Genomic DNA, 22,340 nt, shown 5'->3' on the forward strand with positions numbered 1-22,340 from the left:
GCATCACCATCAAAGCTAAGATCTATATTGAGCAGGCAGACTTAATGTCATTCAAATGTAAGGCTTTTCTTGTTAAACTCTAGTTTTTGGCTTAACAAATCAATATGTTTTTGACTAATGCCGTTGTTTAGCTAATCAAGTATTTAAACCAGGCTGTATTTGTCCCTTGCAAAGATGGTACGGAAGTTACCATATAGTTATGGCTGAACTATGATTATTTTTAGGGTTAGGTTTCATAAAGGGAGAACAAGAAAGACATTAAAGTATGACTGGAGTGAGTCTGGGAAGGACCTCCCGAGGGAACTGTGGGCTGCTAAGGGACCTGGGCTGTGAGAGAGCTTCTGGTTGGGGTAATACGGTCTTCTTGGCCAGAATTGGAGACAAATAACCCAATGGATACCTTTTCCTGTGTCTTAGATTCCCTCTTAATCACAGCTGTTTTTGGGGGGTAAATGCCTCCTTTTCCATGTGCACAGTTTCCAGTTCCAGTGAAGCAATTAGCAATTTTCCTTAGATTACACTTTAAAGTGTATCATCTGTTTGTTATTATCTTATTTTGAAGGAAATGGGCCATTCATGGATTTTGAAACCACAATCCTTAATGATTTATCTCTATGTGAATTCATTAGGCTTTATTTGATCAGCTATCTAATGCACACCATGATCTTCCTAAACAGCAATTGCACAATAGGAAAAACAGTCTCTGCAGACGTGAGGAAAAGCACCCTGGATAGCAGTCTAGGCACAGTTCAATTCTGCGGAATCAAAAATCAGATACCAATAGTTTAGGTAAATTGAAGCTGAAAGAAAGTAAAACCACTTTGTAGACCCAGGATAAATGAAAAGCCAATATGAATACCAAATTGACCCTGCTCCAGGAGAGAATAATTTGGCATGATGTATTTGCCACCTCTGAATGTGTTGCTTACAGGCAGATTAAGTAGTGTGCTTGGGGGGGAAAATGAACAGGAGGCGAATATAAAGTCATGAGAAAATAAGGGTCTTGACCCAAATGCAACCCTCGGATCATTTTGGAGTTGATAAGCTTCTGGGTAAGGGGAAACAGCATAGCAAGCTGCAAGAATTCTCCTGGTAGGAGTGTTCCTTTATGCGGAAATTATACAGCTATCAACAACAATTTTAGCAAGGCAGCTCAGGGAAAGTACTGATGAGCACAGGGCAAGTAGGATTGAGAGTATGAGAAACAAAGAAAAATTACCTAGTGGGGGGGAGTGGGTAGTGCGGGGCATATTCTGGTTTTGGTGGAGTTATTGGAAATGTTGCCATTATTTAAAATAATAATAATAATGGCTTTTTTTTTTTTTTTTTTTTTTTTTTTTTTTTTTTTTCAGCAATCTTGTTAGAGAGGCATGTAGCCAAGCAGCACATCTCAAGTGTTCAGAGAGGCTGGATTCTTTACCCAATGCCCTGAGACCCCCAATCAGGAGTGGTTTCATTCATGAAGCCTCACTGCCAGGGCTTGTTATTGAAGTAAGGTTTGTCTTTTCTCATAATTATGTGGTGCAGACATCCCTAGTGCTCTTCAGCTCATCCTGCCTGGCTCGTGTTCCCTTTGAGCTAAATGAAGATTCCTAAAAATCCAGCTGTTCATTAAATTTGCGAGGTAGGAAGATGCAGACCTGCTGGGTGGGTGCACAAATGTGATAGCTACATGGGAAGCCAGGATGGAGCAGGAGTTTGTACCTCTTAGTTACCATAAGGTCTCAGGGGAGCTTTGCCACCAAATTCCACTAAAATGAGAGTTTCAACCTTTAAAAGAACAATTCAACTGCTTGTTACATTAAATAAGCTAGCAAAGATCGTATCTTAGTCTCTGACAGGGCTACATTTGGGTGAAAACCATGCTGAATTATTTATTTTGTCATTAATGTCACACACAGCGCAGTAAGGAGAATTATATGGGCTGCAGAAGTGAACAGAGCCAGGCCAGACTCAAACAAATGGAATTGTTATTGCTCAGTGCGAGCTGTGGGCTGCAGTCTCCTGATGCAGCCAGGAGAGGAGAAGTGAATGGGAAATCAGTGGAGAGGTTCACACCTGACTGACAGCCCTTAAATAATGTAAAGGGTCCCCCAGCACACAGCAGGGCTGTATAAAGCATTAACATTTAAGACTAGGGAAAGACTTGCAGGGAAGTATTTTGGAAGTTTTGTCCTTGTAGATGCAGAGCTCAAAGATCCAGAGAGAATCATACCTAGAGAGTGGGGTGGGAAGCTCAAACCATGCAGGAGAATGAGAAAAGAGGGAAATTTTAAATTGGTCCAAATTAAATTGTGTTGAAATTCAGCCTTTAGTAAGCCTGCAGGGGTCTTGAGATACAGGTTATCCGATGGAAGAGCCCCAGGACAGACAGGTCTGTAGGGATGCAGGCACAGAGGATTTGAGGTTTGGGTGCTTCCAGTAGGTTTTTGTCCTTAATTAGTGATGCTGCTGAGCCTGAGTTCCTGAAGCAAGGGTCAGCAGCAGCCATGCAGCACTGTGTTAAGCTTACTGAGGGCGGCCTAATAGAAAACGCTTTGTTGGGTTAGAAACTGGCTGGATAGCCGGGCCCAAAGAGTCGTGGTAAATGGAGTCAAATCCAGTTGGAGGCCAGTCACTAGTGGCGTTCCCCAGGGCTCGGTGCTGGGGCCGGTCCTCTTCAATATCTTCATTGATGATCTGGATGAGGGCATTGAGTGCACCCTCAGTAAGTTTGCAGATGACACCAAGTTAGGTGCGTGTGTCGATCTGCTCGAGGGTAGGAAGGCTCTGCAGGAGGATCTGGAGAGGCTGGACCGATGGGCTGAGGTCAACTGCATGAAGTTCAACAAGGCCAAGAGCCGGGTCCTGCACCTGGGGCGCAATAATCCCAAGCAGAGCTACAGGCTGGGAGGTGAGTGGTTGGAGAGCTGCCAGGCAGAGAAGGACCTGGGAGTGATGGTTGACAGTTGGCTGAATATGAGCCAGCAGTGTGCTCAGGTGGCCAAGAAGGCCAGCAGCATCCTGGCCTGTATAAGAAACAGTGTGGCCAGCAGGGCCAGGGAGGTGATCGTCCCCCTGTACTCGGCTCTGGTGAGGCCGCACCTCGAGTACTGTGTTCAGTTTCGGGCCCCTCGCTACAAGAAGGACATGGAGGTGCTCGAGCGAGTCCAGAGAAGGGCTACGAAGCTGGTGAGGGGCCTGGAGAACAAGTCTTACGAGGAGCGGCTGAGGGAGCTGGGCTTGTTCAGCCTGGAGAAAAGGAGGCTCAGGGGTGACCTTGTCGCTCTCTACAGGTACCTGAAGGGAGGCTGTAGCGAGGTGGGGGTTGGTCTGTTCTCCCACGTGCCTGGTGACAGGACGAGGGGGAATGGGCTTAAGTTGCACCAGGGGAGTTTTAGGTTGGATGTTAGGAAGAACTTCTTTACCGAAAGGGTTGTTAGACATTGGAACGGGCTGCCCAGGGAAGTGGTGGAGTCACCATCCCTGGAGGTCTTCAAAAGACGTTTAGATGTAGAGCTTAGGGATATGGTTTAGTGGGGACTGTTAGTGTTAGGTCAGAGGTTGGACTTGATGATCTTGAGGTCTCTTCCAACCTAGAAATTCTGTGATTCTGTGATTCTGTGAAAAAGATGACTTCAGAATAAAATAGGACATGGCTAAGAAATATTTGCCAGGGAGAGCACAGAGCCCTGTGATATGTATTTTCCTGTCCCCTTATGTAAGGAGTTAATATTAAAATACAAGGGCTGCTATCAGGAAGACAACTGTGGCTTGATTTTCAGCCTACAGTAAAAGCCTGATTTTAGAGCCTCCCCAGGGAGTCTGACAACTATCCTTATGGTTAGATAGATTTCCCTGGTATGTCACATAAGTCTTCCTACTGTCAGCATGTTCTTTTACTCCTTGCCCTTCCTGCAAAGTAAGAGCTCCAGGGTTTGGATATTCTGCCTACCTCTTGTCAGCTGTGGACCTACAATTCAGGGCATCCTGGCCCTTTACAGCTGTGTTCCCTCTTCCACAAAGCAGTCCCCATTCCCCAAATAAACCCCTGTGTGAATGCAATCAGAAGGGGGTCAGCCAGTTGGAGGAACAAAGCTGGAAGCTGTGCCTAGCACATCTGGTCTGGGGTTGCAGTCATGCTTTCTGCTAGCTCTTCAAGTCTGGGCATGGCTGTATATTCCCTTCAGATATACACAGACTGTCTAGACTGTGTGCATACACTCTTTCTGAAATGTGACAGGTCTAAATTTGGCATTTTTGATCCCAGAAATAGGTAATAAATGGAGCATTGATTTGTAGCTGTCCTGTGTGCTCAGAGCAAATGTTGCAAGGGAAATAGTGAAAAAGTCTGTGAATGGAAAGATGAGCACGCTTTCCCCTGATGCCTGTGAGGAGGCTTTTGAATTAATTCTACTAGGTGATGGTCAAGGATGCGAGGAAATTCTTGATCTGTTTTTAACCCTAGTGGGGATTGCACAGGTGTGGCTGTGAAGAAGTATAACTTTTCCACTTATACTGAAGTTGCCTATAGAAAGTGACACAAGGAGGTGTTTCATTCGCATGGCTTCACTTTAAATATGAAAATCTAGATTAAGGGAAAGCCTGTAAATATATGAACATACATATATACACATGGATGATATTTGATGTCTAAATCAATGGCAGGCTTCCTGTGAAACCTTTGGTGTGCAGCTATGTAATCTATTTGGTTTTCTGTTTTGTCATCTATGAAATTGGGAGAAGCAGCCTGAAAATTATGTAACAGTGATAAATACTTTAGTGGCTATGGTGCTGAGCCACAGCTGTAATAAGGTAACAAGGTGGTGAAATTTTGGTTTATTAAATTCTTTCCTGCTTTGATGGTTAACGTTTATGAGAACAGTATCGGAAATGCACCTGGTTTCTGTTTGTTTTGTTTTAATGTTTGTTTTTTAAGAAGATGAGGAATCATTTGTTCTATAGTGAAAGCTAACGGCCAGCAGGAAAACAAGAAGTCTTCATGCAGCTTCAGTGAGAATATGTCTGTCGGTTCATGGAGGTCAGGAGAGCTTGCCCTTGCTGTCAGCCCACGGGCAGGCCGGGATTGTACAGAATAAGATGTGTGCTGTAACGGTGAGACATGGACTTTGAAAAGACAAATCAGCCAGCATTGACTTCTGACAGCCAGGAACAAGGTAATGAAATCAATGGAGGTATTTTGGCAATGGTAAAAAAAGTTTAATTAAAAGTATACAGGACAAAATTCTGCTTGGTTTTGATCCCGAAAGCCACTAAACAGCCCCCTAGTGGGATAGCACTCTTTGCTTTAGTCTGCTCAGCCCCTCGGACTTTCTGATGGAGCTGCACAGAGTCTCTCATCTGTTCCCAGGCTTTCTTCTATCTGCTACCCATCGGTCTCTTCACTTGATCCCGTTCCCCCAGCTGGATGCTCTAAAATTCAGGTTTGATTTTGGTGCCTCTAGGCCATGGGATAGATGGTAAGCACAGCAGCAGCCATGCGGTGCTGAGTCTCTTGACCTTTCCAGTAACCCTGTGTTTGATGAGAAGAAGCTGCAGATGAGAGAAGCAGGAGGGTCTCTTCACTGCTACCTGTCTGGAAATTGAAAGCAGCTCCCTTTAACGATGAATTTCATGCAGCTAGCAGCTGCCTTTCACTGGATTTAATTGACTGGGTCTCATTGATATTTATTTTCATCCTAATTTCTGTGTCACTGTGTGCATGTCGTACACCATGTGAGATGCATTGCTAGTAGTCCTTTTGAAGTGTTCTTCCCCCCACCCCAAATCTTGAACAGATACCAAGCTGCATTGGGGTGGGGGACCACAACCCACTCAAACCCACAGAAATGCTTTAGAGGGTGAGGATTTCAAAAATTTGCCATGGTGTTCGAAGACATGTACTCTAGTGTTGTTACTTCCCTGAGTATTTGCTCAGTATCCTTACGGCAGTTTATTTTCCTGTCCAACAGAAAGCTTGTTTTCACAGCAACCCCAGTGGGCGCTCGGCTTCTCAGGTACAAAGCACCTTCCAGCAGAGGCATGTTGGTGTGTAGGGTGAACTTCAGAAATGTGTTTTACAGAAAGAAGACTGCTGCACAATAAGATGCCAGACTGAAAATAAGGTATGCTGTGGGCTCATTAACTAAGATTCCTTTGTAATCCACATCCGTAATGCTTTGGTTTCCCCCGTTGTTTTCTCTTTCTTTTGTCCATGCATCCGCTTTTGTTTAAGGAAAAAAATAAAGATTTTACTGAGAAGGAAATGAATACAGGTGCTGGTGGGTGGATGTTAAAAGATATTTTTAGCCTGGTGTTTGAGGAAGATATTGTTACCACTGCTGAAAACAACTGAAAGTGAGTGCATATGAGCTGCTCTGAGACTGGGGTGATCCAGACTTGAACAGCTGCCAGATGCTTGCTGGGGCTCTCTGCAGAATTTGCATCCAGTGACTTTGGTTCCTTATGCTGAGTGAGACTGGAGGAAGGCAAGGGATCCCCCACCATTTGGCTGGCCTCTTCTTGTTTCTTTCACTTAAATAATGTTTCTGTTGTAAAAGTCACAGAGGCTGCTGCTCCCAGATCTGCTGCTTCCTGATCCGTTGGTGCATGGGGTGGGCTGAGAGCAACCCCTGCCTATGCTGGTGGATCCTAAGTGTACCATCCTGCCTTAGGCTGGCTGACAACAAGATATTGGAGTGATTTGCTCATGCTGAGAAAACACACCTTCCTCTCCTAGGTGTCTGCGGGCTGCTGGAGTCACCACACAGGCTGCAGCAGTAACAGCTGCTGCAATGTAAAAAGATGATGATTCCTCTAAATAAACTTTCAGGTGAAAGAACGGGAGACAGACAGCACAAACCAGTACTGTCCAGTATTAAACCAAAAACAACCAAAACAACAACAAAAACCACCAAAAAACAACAACAACAACAACAAAATAAGTATCAATGCCTTTATGAAAGGTTTGGCCAGCAAATCTCCAAAGCAAATCATAATTCAGTAATTGATGGCTTTTTGCAGCACCACTTCTGTTTCTTGAAGCAGTGAATTTATCTTTGCATCCCTGTTTAGAGAAAATCTCAGGGTCCTGCTTGCCTTTTCTAAAGCATGAGTACCAGCAAAAGAGGATGGCAATGCCTCAGCATCTCCTTGAGCAGCATGGGCAACAGCCCTTACGCAAGGTCTTCTGGGATGCTCTGCTACAAAAAAGAAAACAAAAAAAAAGCCATTATTTCTGCTTTATTTGTTGTCAGCACATAAAGATAAGACGGTGTAAGGCAGTGTTCAGAAGGAGTTAGACAGTTGCCTGTGTGAGCACATTGCAGTTATCCTTAAAGCATTACAGCAAAGGTCAGGGTAGGATTTAAGCAGAGATGGAGAGGAGAGCAGAAGCAGGTAAGCCCTGCTTAGTGGAGAGCCTTTTTCACTGCGCTGAGAATTGGCAATGATACGTTTTATTTTACAGGTTTGGGGAGTTGTAAGAGTGAAGACAGGGCCTAGGATAAGGTATCAGCCCGACCTTAATCTGGAATTCACGGAGACCAGTGGTCTGATGAGAGTTTGCTCTTAGAAGTGCACATTGGCTTTAGCTGGACCAGTGCTTGGAGAGTTGATCCAGCTATACTCGATGTTACAGCTGTCTGAGATTGCAGGAATGAGGTTAAGAATAGCCTTAGAGCTTGTGGTGGGTCAAAGGAGGCTGGATAACTTTTCTGCAGCGTACAGGATTTTTTTGGCAAAGATGGAGCAGCATGCGAGGGAATGTTGCAAGGGGAGTCAGTTTAGAAAATAAGGAAACAAAATGCAGGTACTGTAATTCATTTGTACAGTGAATCTTCAAAATTTCAGACTGACGGGAACAGCTTCATCTTGTAGTCACAATTATTTTGAATTCAGCCTTTTTTTTTTCTTTTTTTTTCTTTTTTTTTTTTTTTTTTCCTGTGCTGCTGCTGTGGACCTAACCATGTAGTGATGGCTTCATTTCATCTGCGTGACTTTGGGAGCCAAAGGGACTGTGTATTCCACTGCTTATTACTTGTAAGATATCTGCAGAAAGTGCTTTTCATTTGTATTCCAAAATCAGTTTCCCTAACTGCAAGACTCTGCTGTGGCATTGTCACCTGTAAAAGAAAAATAATCTGTAGCTTTTGTTTTACCTACTGATTTAATAATTGTTTTCTCTGTGTAATGGAGCTGTGTCCCTGGAAGAGATGCAGGGTGTTCTGGTATTTCCTGCCTACCCGATAGGTCGTATTTTAAAGGGAAGTTGGGAAATATGACAGATCCCCATACCTCCATGCTCCTGCTGCAGATTTCCAGGAAAACTGAGGTAATAAGGGGATGTTGGGTTGTGCTGGAGCCCCCTGCGTTGTTTTGTGAAAAGCTGCTTTCCTCTTTAATACTGTTTTGCCTTCTGATGTCCCTCCCTCTTCTCCTTTCCACCTTTGGTGATATCTGCCCCACAGAGGTGGCAGAACCTCGATATGTTTAAGACTTTTTGTTCACGTGACATGTGGGGAACAGTGTCCATCCACTGCCTGGTGTCCCATCCAGGCCACTAATGTTACACCTGCCCCAGTAAGAGCCACACTTCCCCACTCCGGCAGCAGCTCTGAGGCCCTCCCTTGATGCTTTCCCTGTGCAGGCAAAACACATGGCCCTGGTGAAAGTTTGAGGCAGAGGGGAGGCTGCTGCCTGTGGTCTCATGGTCCCTCATCACGCTGGTTGTTTTCTCGATGGGAAAATTAATATTCTGGGACAAAGGCATGGCTTCATGGCAGCAGCAGCAAAATTGCTCTCATTTCTGACTAGTCCTTCAAGGAAGATCTCTCAGATCTGACTCTCCAGGGGCTAAAATCAATGCAGGAGTTAAGCAGCGTGGCTTGGCTATTTGGATAAAATAGACTAGTTTTGATTAGGTAGGGAATCGTAGGATAAAGGGATTTCTTTTTCTCAGAACTGGGCACAGAATAGCAATGTGAAAAGCTGGATCAAATAGCTAGAGCCAATATCTTCCCCCTGAGGCTTTCTTTCTGTTTCTTTGTAGCACATCAACTTAAAAGAGACTTAAACTCTGGTTTCTGAAGGTTGCGGAGTAGGGGGTGAAAGCAGCAAAAGAAAAAGAGTTCGCAGCTGCAGCCTCTTAGGAAATTGTGGTAACAACCTGTCATCCTTGGAGTTAGGGCTGATAATGCTCCTGCCTGTACTTGGGCCTGTTGGTCTTTATCTAAATTATCAGCTAGTATGTCAAACATGACAGCGTGTGACACTTGGTGCAATACACGCAGTACTCGGGACAGCAGCATGGGTAGAAGTAGGGGAAATAATGCTGTTTTGCTGCGTTTTGCTCCTGATGTGTTAATCCTCTCCATCCCACTGAGCTGCTCAGTCTGTCAGCTATGTTCATGCATTCAGGACTGAGGCTGATGTGTGTATTTTTACACACCTGCAGACATATCTGTCCTTACTGTGCCAACTTACTGCTTGAAGTATGTTTGGAATCTAAAGTGGAGAACAGGTACAAAAAGCTTATTTTAGCATCTCCTACATTAAGGAGACATTCCTACTGAATGATATAGTGATATGTGCCCATATAGCCCCCAAAATAGGTGGAAACATCAGCCTTCCTGTCATCTGTGTATTAGTATGCTATAGTACACGTGCTGCTGGGCTACCTGAAATATACGGAAAGAAACAACACAAACATCCTCACAGATGTGACAACAACAACAAAATAAAAATAATTCCTTCAAGGGGACAGGGGCAAGGAAGGAAGACTCAGCTATTCTGTCAGGTATACTTGGTATACCTGAAAATCTTGTAGAAATGTCTTTGCTTAAAAGGAAAAAACATTTTATTAAAAGTACTCCTTCTCTGTAGAATTAATATTTGCCCATGAGAAAAACAGCCTCCGGTAATTTTGACTGCTTATCCCTGCTCCCTTTATTTCTTTTTGTAAAATCCTACACCCACTGAGCTCACGTAAAATTATATGATGCTCGAGTCCCTGACTTCCTAAGTTTAGCACAAAGAAGGAACCTGAATGCTACTGTAAAATGCCTGACTGCTGATGTCCAGAATATCTCGTGTGATATATGACTTGGAAAGGAGCCACACTTTCCTCGGTAAAAGAAAGAGAAAGGAGGAAAAAAAAAAAAAAAAAAAAAAAAAAAAAAACCTTTGCCTGAAAAGATGCAAACCCAGTGGGTGCCAAGAGGAGAAGATGCGTAAATGAGCAAATTTTAATAATTTGAGGATCTTGTTGTTTCTAAATGTCTTGGTCTTTGGCACCTTATTTCTTTGTTTTGTGTTTTTGTTGTTGGCTTGGTAGTTTTTTGTTCTGTTCTAAAATCACTGCCTGGTGGCACTGAAGTTTGTTGTGGAATGACAGCGTGATGTAGGAAGATTGCAGTAACGGGCGAGATTTGGGAGTTGCATGGTCTTTCTGCTTTGGGATCAATTTACCCCAGCCTATGTCAGTAGATGGGGCTACTTTCAGGAAAGCTCTGCAAGCCCCTAGAGACACCTGCTGCAGTCGTGTACCCAGCAGGGTTTCAGGACATTCCCACCTCAGGATAGCTGCGTTCCTGTGTTTGCTGGGGAGATACTTTTCTATTTCTCTGCTAGGGCGCTGCAAAAGGCACCAGAAGCCACTGCCTGCCTCCCAGATATTCCTCTCCTTGGGAAAAAAAAAAAAAAAAGGCCCCATGTGGGATGAAGGATGAGCCATACATTGGTTGTGGCAGTGTGTTTGAATCACTGCCACCAGCCAGGAAGCACTGAGCTGCTTCCATCACTGTTCCCCTTAGCACTGCATTTCTCCTTGTGTTCAACTCCCCCCCACATCTGCAAACCTTTTCTGTGCAGGCAGGCTATTGCTCTCACTCTGGCATGATGCATTTTTAATGAGCTCTCCTCCAAAGACCACGAGGTACCTCTGCAGCCTTAAGCAGAGGCCTTGACATTTTTTTTATTACATCTTTTTTTTTAAAAAACAAACAAACAAAAACTGTGCAGAGAGAAATGCTCTAGTACTCTGAGCAGTACTGACAGCACGATCCTGGCTGAACAGAAGATGAATCAATGGGTAAGCAGTTCCTTTTGCAATAAAAAAGTGTTAAATTCGTTGAGCCTTGTGCCACTTTGAAGCTCGCAGGCATGACATTTTTGGTGTTTTTATTACATTTTATTTTTTGTGTGTTTGAGCTACTGCTTAGTCAAGTAGATGCTGTCAAATCCTGATAAAGCAAACTCCAACATCCTACAGTTAAATGATGATATAATGCAACAAACTGTGAGCTTTTTTTTTTTTTAATGTTGTTATTTTTCCTTCTTTAGTCACTTAGGATATCTTTTAAATACATCTGAGAGTTTAACCACGAGGCTGTCACTGCAGTTTACAAACAAGCTTAGGTAGTTACTTAGTTAACTCAAAATGATTGGAAAAATGAAGACAACTTGTGATTTCCAGCGTTCTGTACTTGCAAGACAGCCAGTATTTCAATCTGAAGAAATTTTGCTTTAATGTGCTTCATCTTTTCCACGTTCTGATGGGGAAAAAAAAAAAAAAAAAAATCAAATGATTTTGATACTCAGTGTTTCAGATGAGAGATTGCCTTTTCAGGTAGTGTAATTTCAGCTGTATATCATGAAGGGTAATGTTTTATCATGCTGTCTTGCTTTGGAAAATCTAGTCTTGCCTAAATTATTTCCGTGCCACATCACCTTGAAGTATTTCAAAACAGTGTGCCATGAAAAGCTCATCGTGAAGTATTTGGCTTCTGCGCTACAGGCTTCTGAGCTCTCATTGCTGTAGGCATCTTCCAGCAGCACGCTCAGCACCAGGGCTAACATCTGCCTTGTTTTGTTTGCTTTCACATCCACCCTTCTGGGGAAAATGCATGTGCAGTAGTGTGGCTGGTTTTCATTAGGTTCCTCCTTAATGGATGGAAGGATGGATGGAAGGAAGGGGATGACCAGTTTTCTGGAGCCTGAAACTTCAACTCTGCTTTGTAAACCCCATCTCCTTCTGCTGGCTCAGATGGCAGTAGCTGTGTGTTGTCTGCATTGTTAACTATTGTGGTTGCTCACTATTAACTCATCAAAGCAGATAAGAGTATCTCATTACAAAGAGCTGCACTATCCATTACTAATGCTGCTCTTTCAGATGAGATTCGTTTTACATTGGAATTTTATACCAAGCAGACTGGATGGAAGCACAAATAGTTTAATTGTTCCAAAAGTCAAATCAATTTGCCAGAGGAATGAAGAGCTTTAATAAAGTCTGTGTTAAGCTACTGTGACTGTTGACCTTTGCTCCACGCTGGTCCTCCAGCCATTGGCAAAGGGATGTTCTCACCTCCACTGGCAACTTCTTCACACAGAAGTCATGGCTCTGTCCCTCAACTGTGACAGTCAGCCACTGGCATTGCTGCCTTGTAAAATGACATAATGCACAAGTTAATTGGGGCCTACTCTTAAATCCAGTGCTGCCTTACTAAGCAAGCTGGACACAAATTATGAGCACCATTTGTTCTTTCAAGATCTGCCAGTACACACTGGTTATGGAATAACTATCTCAGAGTGGCATTTTCTGATCAGTTCTGACAAAAAGCAGTATATAATGTAAAGCAGTTCCTAAACTGGGCACTCCTAGATTCCTGAACCTTCTGTGCAATATCCAGAGCAAGTGTCTTTTCAGGATAAACTTTTAAAGTTGTATTTATTTCTCAAAAATCACGTAATGGCTGCATAGCTGGGGATGATAGGACAGACAACTGCCAGAACAACTGTGAGGAAGAACGGGAACACTTCTGGATAGGCAGCGAAAGGAGGAGGAAAACAGCACAGGCAGGGAGTCCTAAAAGACAGGGAGAAGAGGAACAAATATAAAGGCTACGCAGGCACAGGTAAATTAGATATCAGACCTAGCATAAGATCAGTAAGAAGGGTGTTTTTTTTACATTGGATGTTAACCGTGAATCAAGAGCGGCTCTTGTCGGTATCCTCTGTAGGGAGCAGGAAATGTGCCCTCTTGTTTTCTGCCTTCCAGCTCGGGGTCAGCTAGGTGTCTCCAGGGATGCATTACAATTTCTAGCTGAAGGACATATGCTGAGCTTGAATTTACTTAAACTTTGGACTGACTCCTGCTGCCTCTCCAAAACATTTGTGTGTGTATCGAAGAGCTTCCGAGACTGCACTGGAAACAAGAAATGGTTAAAAGTCAATGAGAAAGGAAATTGCTGGTTAACTAATTTCAATCAAAATTCATCCTTGATGAAGTGCAAATTTGGAACCACCTGCAGTGGGCACCAAATTATCTTTCAGAGTCTCCTGGAGTTTTAGGTACTTCAGAAGTGCCCTTCTCGACAGCATTGTCATGTGCCTGTTATTTCTGCTGCAATTCACTTCTGCAGAGTCTGAGTCCTCAGGTCAAGGGGGATTTTGTCACTAATGCGAGGACAGACACAGGCTTCAAAAGCTCTTTTTGTTTCTTTTTCTTTCCTTTCCTTTTTTTTTTTTTTTTTTTTTTTTTCAAAAAAAAAATACTTATTAACAGAAGAAAAAAAAGCTGCAACTTGCAAACAAAATGGTAAGAGGAGAATCACATGTGTCTTTTGATCATGATTATGCTTTCAGAAGCACATTGGCATAATGAAGAGATAATTACTAACTATGCTGGGTTCTGTTTTCACACATTTATGACGAATAGGCATGGGAGGGGGTAGGCTGTCACTGATTTTAGGCAAAGCCCTTCAGTAGGCACGAAGGAACTTAAACACTGATAGGAAAACAGTTCAGCCTTCATAGACTGCCTCCACATTTCCAGCAGGACTAAATTTACCGATCAGCAGCAAACTCAGAGCATGGAGTTGCATAAGCAATGCTCAGGCATTATAAGGCTTTGTGGTAGCATAATAGCAAGGTGTTAAGTGTCAAAACACTAGGAGCCTCAAACAAAGCAGCTGGAGTAGCAGAAAGCTTTGTATCAACTTAATTGCCTTCTTGCACATGCACACCACGTATGAAGTCTTCTGCCCCAGTTTAACTATTTGCCCTGGTTGTTGTGTGATGGTCCCATGCAGATCTGCAGTTCTCCATCACGAAGTCCAGGAGAAGTTTGCCTTGAGGGCCAGCACAGGGCAGTAATGCTTCCATTGGGTAAAAACTTCCAGCACTTTCTCTGGCTTCAACACTTTGATTCAATATTGAAAGCCATATCCTTGCATTGCTGCTGAGCAGATTTGAAGGGACCTGAAGCCCACACCTCCTTGTACAACTAGAGCCTGATTTTCATACCTGTAATTAGCATCGGGTAGCCTCGTGGCATGCAACTTGAAACACTTATTTTCTCATTGATTGGTTAAACTCACCCAGGCTGACTATTTTCAGTGATACAAGCACGTACAGCCCATGGCCAGTCTTACGGATTTGCTCCAGATTGTGCTAATTACTATTCCAGGTGGCTATGAGTTAATTAGAAAGCTATGTGTTTCAGGGTACATGGTAGCCACACATAAATAAATCATTATTGAACACAGAGTGCACAGATATTTGATGTGGCAGAAATCCTTTGACTTGCACAGGACAGCTGAAATGCCTGTATTATTATTGACCATATGCATTTTATTTTTACATTAATTGGCCTCCTCAGGGTTTGGGTTTTGGAGGTCTGAGGGTAAGAGGCTTGGTCTGGAGTTTTCGGTTGTTATTCATCATGGCCCAGTTTCTATTTCCTTAGGTTTCAGGCCAGCCTGTAACGTGTGAGGCACGATCTTCCCTTGGATGCTAAAAGGGTGCTGTGCCTGCCTGGGTTTGGACGTCTGGGAGGACAATGCAAAGCCAGTGAGGCCTCCCATTGGTAAGGCAGCACCCATGTCCTCTGCCTTGAGCAGCAATTCTGTGCCTCTCAAGCATTTCCTTCTTGCTCATCACCCTCAAAGGCTGCCCTAGCATGTATATGGCCCCTGCTCGAGGAAGGCCACAGAAGCGGGTGGCAGCCGTGCCTGGCAGTATGTGATAGGCCGAGATCCTGTGCCACTGCCAAGCAGGGAGCACAGCACATGCTCTTTGCTCCCACTGCCAAACCTGCAAGTCCCTTAGCTTCGGGGAGCCTGTCCCTCCACGGATATCTCATGGCCTCAGTCTGTCTCTTCTGTCCATGTAAGGCCACATCAGGAAAGCAGAGATCAACATGGTCTGCATAATGACTCTTGCAGGGGCGTTTTGGCACATCCAGCTCTGTGCACACCCACTTTCCTGCATTCAGGAGCTCCCAGTGGCTGGGCAGATCCACACCATGGCAGTGACACCCATCCTGTCTTGACAGACAGGTCCCTGTGACCACAGAGGTATGTTTCTTAAGTGCTACCGAGGGCTGAGGGCTTTGTGGTGTTAAATTCTGTGTTGCTGATGTATTTATTGAACCAATGCCCTGCTCAGCTTCCTGAAACGCAGACTGGGGCTGCTAGCACAGTCTGTAATTTCGGCAGTGCTTCTGAGCCTTCTGATTGAGCCTGCTCTCTCACCAGAGTCACCATTTACTTCAGCACTTTTTTTCTTTTTTTTTTTTTTTTTAATTTTAATTCCTGCCCTCCCCCACGCATGCACACACAGACCTTGCAAAGATTTTCATGCATTTAAATGAAAAAGCTGAACAGTTCCCTGTTCTCGTTCGCATTATGCAGCATTGCCCTTCTCTGTACTTTATCCTATTTCAGAGCTGTCATGCAAACGAACCCAACTTAAAAAAAAAAAAAAAAAATCATTAAAGTAGTATGCATCTTATCAGCCTTCTGTCTTGGCTCCTTCTCTCCCTGTATGTGTGGGCAGAAATCCCTTCTTCTGCTTGCCCTTCTCTTTCAGGTATTTTGACTTTTTTTTTTTTTTTTTTTTTTTTTTTTAACTCTAATCCAGTATCTTTGTGGCTCCCCTAAATGCTCTGGTCTGCTACAGGTGTCCAATAAACCTCTTTGCCCTTCACCTCCCAACACATATAGTATGTACTACTCCAGGACTACAAAGTATTGTTCTGAAAGCATTTTTTTCCTCAACTACTGCAGTCACCATCTCTGGAGGTCTTTAAAAGACGTTTAGATGTAGAGCTTAGGGATATGGTTTAGTGGAGGACTTGTTAGTGTTAGGTCAGAGGTTGGACTCGGTGATCTTGGAGGTCTCTTCCAACCTAGACTATTCTGTGATTCTGTGAGAATAAAAATTTTCCTGTTCTGTAAAATTTGTCCCGTGAAGCACCCTATGCTGCTAGGACACCCCCTTTACTTTATCCACCTGAGATTACCTGGATGAACTAGTCACTGCATTTCTTTTATCCAGTGCTTCAGTATCTTATTGTTTTTAATTTTATTTCTTATTCTTTTATATCACCTGAGTCAGCTTTTGAGGAAGGCTTGGCTATAGACCTTTAACATTTGTTAGTATTATTATTATAGAATCATAGAATCATAGAATATCCTGAGTTGGAAGGGACCCTTAAGGATCATCAAGTCCAACTCTTGACACCGCACAGGTCTACCCAAAAGTTCAGACCATGTGACTAATTTGTATATAATGTGACTTATTTGTATATAATTTCAATATTATTATTATTGTTATTATTTGTCAACCTAGCTTATATTAGCCACCTTCACCATGCTGAAAAGTTACTCTCTGATAAGCCTGCCCTTTTTCATGTCCCTGCATTTTGATCAGGGACATTTGGCTTTGTTAGATGTACTCCTGCAAGGTAAGCAGCATGGGCTACCATGGAATTTTCACTCTGGCAATGGAAAAGAAGTTGTCTTTAGCAGAGATTAAATGCAGAAAGTGCATCCAGCTCTGGGGTTTCTTGGAGGACAGCCCCAGGAAGCATCATTTATGCTCACTCTCAGCACAATTGCATGGCTCTTGTTATTGGCTCTCCTGGGCAACAACCATAAAGCAATCTCAAACAAACAAAAGCTCTGTCTGAAAAGGGAAAACAACAGGAAAATGAGAGTAAATCTAATGATCATGACAGCAAGTGGAAGAGTGGTGGGGCAGGGCTCAAAAGAGGCAAATGTAGATTGTTCCCAGGGAGGTATCTTGTGACTACTTCTGAAACTGTTTGGGGGAAGATGTGGAGGTTAGACCAAGGAGCAGGTAAGGCTCAACAGGTTAAGGCTTTTGCCAGTAGTTCTCTGGTCCCTGATATCCCTCTGATTGCCAAGAGACTACCTTTTCTGAAGAGGAACTCATAGCAAGGTTCCAGTTAGTGGTAAAAACTATTTACAACTTATTTCCAAAGCCCGCAGAAGGGTACCTGCCTGGAAGGCAGGAGGCCAACTAATCACAGGTAGGGAAGTGGATCTGCCAACTTTAGCACAGAACATCTAGCAGGGAATTTAAGCTTCCCCATCTTTCTATCTCCCTAGAAAAACTTCTGACATTCTCGATTTTATCCACACATGGAAGGTGCAATGGCCTAAATCTTAATGATTTGGGGGAGGGGGGCTGCTTCTCGGTTTCCAAATATACATTAACCTCTGTCACTGAGAAATAAAGATCTATTTTGAATTCATGTTGTATTTTTAAAGTTTCTTTCAAAGATTTTTCCCCCTTTCCTCTCATGCATCTCAGATGAATCCAACCTGCCAACCTACTCCAGGAAGCTCTTCTGAGATAGAGACATCCATCTCTGTGTACGGTCTGTACTTGTGAAGCAGAGCACAAAGCCCTTTTTCCCATTTAATCCATATTAATTATCTCTCTACAGCTCCTCTATAGTTTCCACTCAGCCCAGGTGCCAAAACATGCATGGCTGCATCTTGAACAAACCGAAGCCTTTCACTGCTCACCTGGGAAGTCAGCACTCCAAAAATAAAAATAAATACAAAGGTTTACTCCTGAAGAATTGAGGCTTTCTATGCCTGAGAACTAAATGCTTTGGGACTGTGGATTAAGGCAGATATTTTTAGTGCCATCAATATCTCCTGGAGTTGATATCTCCCAAGACAGATGGTTGTTTCCCACAGAACATTGTCAAATGTTTGCTCAGCCAAGATCAATTTTGTTCCAAGTCCTTTCCCACCTTCTGGTGAAATATATTTCACTTGCCAGATAAAAAATTAAAGAAACAGCATGAAACCATGTCACTCTAGAGGGCTCTCATCACCATAGTTCTCTTCTGTCCTTTGGCTGCATGACTGACATCTCTTTCGGTGACTGCAGAGGAACAGATGCCCTTGCAGTGGAAGCACAGTGCCAAAATTGAGGGCTGAGGCTGCACAGCAGGAACTGACCTCCTCCAAGAACTGGGATAAGTGACTTCTCAGCCTGTCAAGGGGTCCTACTGCCGCACTTGTGGTTAGATTTCCTGAGACAAAAGAAATCCTGAGCTTTTGTCCTGAGCACCTTGAGTGCTTGTTAAGAAAATGAGGTGCACCATAGATGGAGGAACAGAAGTCCTGAGGAGGAGACACTGGGAAAGGCACGGAGAGGATGAGTCGTGCCCATTGCTCAGCAACAACTGCAGCTTTTATTATTTGTATTATTTGTAAGCCCACGTGAGTCTGGAGCCAGACTCTGCTAGAAATTTATGGGGACAAAGGACTTTCTAATCCATGCCGTGGTGTGTATGTACAGTTATGCCCTATTCGTAAAAACAACACCATAAAATAAAAAAGATTCATCTATTTTCCTTGCTGATTGCTATTTTTAGCAGAGCCCGACTTATGGCATAAGGGATACAGAGTTGGTACTTTCCATAGTGCAAACTGCCTTACAATGCCTAATTGTTAAAAGCAAGAAATTTTGGCAGCCAGGACTGGTAGCAGCTTCCGAATTCTTATGATGACTCCTTCTTGTTGCACTTTTGCTTGTCATGGCTGTTTAGGCTGAAAACTCTTAATATTTCTAGCTAAGACACTGGCAATTCAGGATCAGTAGTGTGTGTCTCTCATCTTTATTACTTTATATATCATAATCATTCTGATTTAGTTTTCTAATGTTAAAATATTTTGAAAATGCTACAAAATCAAATTCTTTCTTCCACAGACTGGAAGGTAAATTTGATCATCTAGACCATTCTTTCCATGTTGCTCCATAATCTTCTTTATTATGGTTTCACAGGCAAGTGAGGCTCTTATTGGAAGAGAAATCTCTGCTATGACACACAAAAATATTTTCCCTCACTAATTTATTTAGGTTAAGATTGGTCTATTTACAGCAGCCTAACCTCTTAAGAAACCCTACATCATCAGACTGCTTTTATGGAACAAAACTTTGGGTGACTTCTAGTTTTGTTATTGCCACTCTTGCTTGAGAATTGCCTGGTATTTGTTAATATTTCAGTTATGCGTTTTCTTAAGGATTACCAATTTCTGGTCCTTAACTCATATAGGAGGTGTTTTCATCCTTCTCCCTCCTGTGAAATGTGCATCTTCACCATATTGGAAATAGAGTATATACATATATGTACGTATTACATACACATGCTCAAATTATTCCTAAATTGTTAACCTGTGGAAATCACTTTCTGTCATGTCCAAGTCTCCCTGTATTGGGAGGGACTTTTTAGAGAAACTTGTAAATGTAAGCAGTGTTTGTAGTGCCATACTGGCTTCTGGGAGAGACATGGTGACTGATCATTTGGGATGGAGGTGGGTTTGGGATGCCTAAATCCCTGCCTTCTTTTAAGAGAAAACAAACATATGAAAACCCATATGAAAACAAACAAAAACACCAGAAATGCAACAATACCATATGGAGAAACTAGAGAGACAAAAGCCATACCTATACACAAATTTCTGTGGGTGGTGATGGGGATTTATAAGTCTCTCTCTCTTTTTTTTTTTTTTTTCCTTTGTTCCTACTTAGAGCAGAAGAGAAGTCAACTGCTGTTTGGGAGCTTTCAGAGCTGCTTGGAACTGTAAAATATAGTAAGAGCTTTCTCCTCAAGAATATTGATGTGCAAAGGCCAAGCTCCCATTCTTGCATGTTCCCCAGGAGCTCATCTACCAGATGCATTAATTTATGAATGCAGGTGGAGTATTGTCATCATTAAGATCCAAATCAAGCTGCCTATCCTGTAAAGGATCACCCTGCCTGAAGCAAAACAGAACTGTTAATGCATTTTTTATAAACAATGCCATTAAAAGATGCATGAAAGATGTCTTGTAAATATTAAACTGGAACTATCACTTTTTTTCTTATGTCATAAATCACAGCACAGAAATCTTCAGGTCAAATTCCTTCTGATGCAAATTAATTCAGACCCTTTGATTTCAACATTTTTTCCCATTTGCTTTACTACAGCATTACAGCTTCTGCCAGCGCTCTGAAACAACCCTGTTAGGTCGTTCGCAAACGTGGTAAGTTCAATTATGGAACCATGCAATAGTCAAGTTATAAAAACACTTGAATGTGAGCAGAGCAATTACAGAGAGCATTTATGAATATTTAAAGAGATTTTGTCGTTTCCTAAATCTGCTCCGTGACCACGGCTGTGGCAGGTTTAATACATAGCGTGGTGGTTTACTTGCCGATCCCTTCCAAGCGACGCTGGCCAAAGGCTGCATGGCGGTGTGCTGCGGTTATCTCCCGGCCACACAGCCCGCAAGGCTGTCATCCCACCTAGCGGCGGCCGCCCGCCTGCTCTCCCTTCACAAAAAGAAGCTTTTATTCCACGATATTGGGGAAACAATTGAACAAGGAGTTCGGAGAATTATTTCAGGTAGCAGTGAAAATTGCTTATTCTCACGGTCAAATGCGTGCCCTTGCCTTAACTGTGTTACACCAGGGACAGGTTTCACTCTCAGATGAGTATTCACACCATCTAAATACATACATCAGACAGAGAAGCCTGTCTGATATAGTCAGCTTTCCAGTATAAGTACTCTGCATCACTCTTGGCCCCTAATTGGGGCACATTGGGATAATGTGAACAAGCCCCTTCCTGTCCCTGCTTGTGGGATCAGCTCTGGTCCCTAATGGCAGTTTTAAGAGTGAATTTTCTCTTCTCTACTGTCCATAAATGTATGCTCATAATATGCCTGTGCTCTGCCTAGGCACTTCACCATCAGCCCAATTCCTGTCTGACTAAAGCCAAAAGTAAAATCACAATTGCCTTACAAAAGAGAAGAGTTTAGGCCAGTATTTTGAATTTAATGGAAATGTTCTTCTATTAAGATATATAAAATGCTTTTGAGAAATTTCTACTGCTAATCTCATCAAATCACATTTAAAAAACAAACAAACAAACAAAAACCATTGAAACATGTTTTGATGACAACAAGAAAAAATGGGCCTTGCCAAAGCAATGCAAGAAGCTTCCTCTTTTCCAGAAATAATTTATATGGTAAACCTTCAAGATGGAATTAGTCTCTGAAATCCTTTAGTGCTTCCTTCCAAATAATTCTTCACCCCTCAATTTCTATGCCAAGTTTTGCTCTGCTACAACTTTCCAAATGTTGTTTTATTGTCAAAAGAAGTGAGATCTCCCCCCTCTTAATTTTTTAAGTCGCCCAAGTCCATAAATGTGTTCATGGCTCACATCATTGGATGTCCATGTGCCACTGGATGGTCCAACTCTTTAGGTTGTCTTCTGTACCCAGAGAACCTCTTGTTTATTTTCATGTTATATATTTATGTATGTATATATATATTTCCTTCTTTTGGGGTTGGTGTTACTTTGTGAGACTAAAGAACTGAAAGATGAAGGCTGAGTAAGTTCCCAGCATGTGCCTAAAGAGCCCCTGCTGTTCTCTGAAGAGCAGAGATTCAATAGCGAAGGTCACCCCAGTAATTTAATGATGAAACTATGTTTTTTATACAGAAGAAACACCTTTTCTTAAAATACAAAACTGTAAAAGTTGTTTTCGTGCATATTCAAAAAAACTGGAAGTGGATGTCCTGACCATCATTTTTACTAAATAGCTGTCAGTATTTAATTTGAACAAGACATAGGACATGGAGCTGCTTCACCCTAGCAGCATTTAAGTGAAAGCATTCCCAACTGTGCTGTCTTTCCCTGCATAATGGGAAAAAAAAATCCCTAGACAAGTAAAAAAGTCACAAAAGGCTTGACAAAACTTTGATTTTCTTATTCTCTGCTGTATTTATTTTTATATAATTTAGTGACAAAATGCATTTATCATCAATACCATACTCAATCAGCTTGTTCATGCAGAAAACCTGTAGCTCCCCTCTACCTGAGCTGCTTGCTGCATGCACCTCGGGAAGCTGTTTCCCTAGGCTCCCAATTAGCCGCCTACCTGAGCTGTCTTCTCAAACCAGATCAGAAATCCATAATTCCCTTCATATGCCTCCCTGCCAACTGCTGCACTTTAATTTCTGTTTCCAGCAGTGTCCTTTGCAAGTCTGCC

The 22,340-nt window shown here is 42.7% G+C and overlaps 1 long non-coding RNA gene across 1 annotated transcript; it reads left to right on the forward strand.

Moving 5' to 3' along the window:
* Nucleotides 1-4,922: 4,922 nt before the first annotated feature.
* On the forward strand, nucleotides 4,923-11,061 carry LOC118164773. Its single transcript, XR_004749665.1, has 3 exons — nucleotides 4,923-5,156; nucleotides 5,952-6,104; nucleotides 10,999-11,061. It is a non-coding gene; the product is annotated as an uncharacterized LOC118164773 (long non-coding RNA).
* Nucleotides 11,062-22,340: the final 11,279 nt, after the last annotated feature.

This window comes from Oxyura jamaicensis, chromosome 3 (genome assembly GCF_011077185.1).
Source record: "Oxyura jamaicensis isolate SHBP4307 breed ruddy duck chromosome 3, BPBGC_Ojam_1.0, whole genome shotgun sequence".
NCBI lineage: Eukaryota > Metazoa > Chordata > Aves > Anseriformes > Anatidae > Oxyura > Oxyura jamaicensis.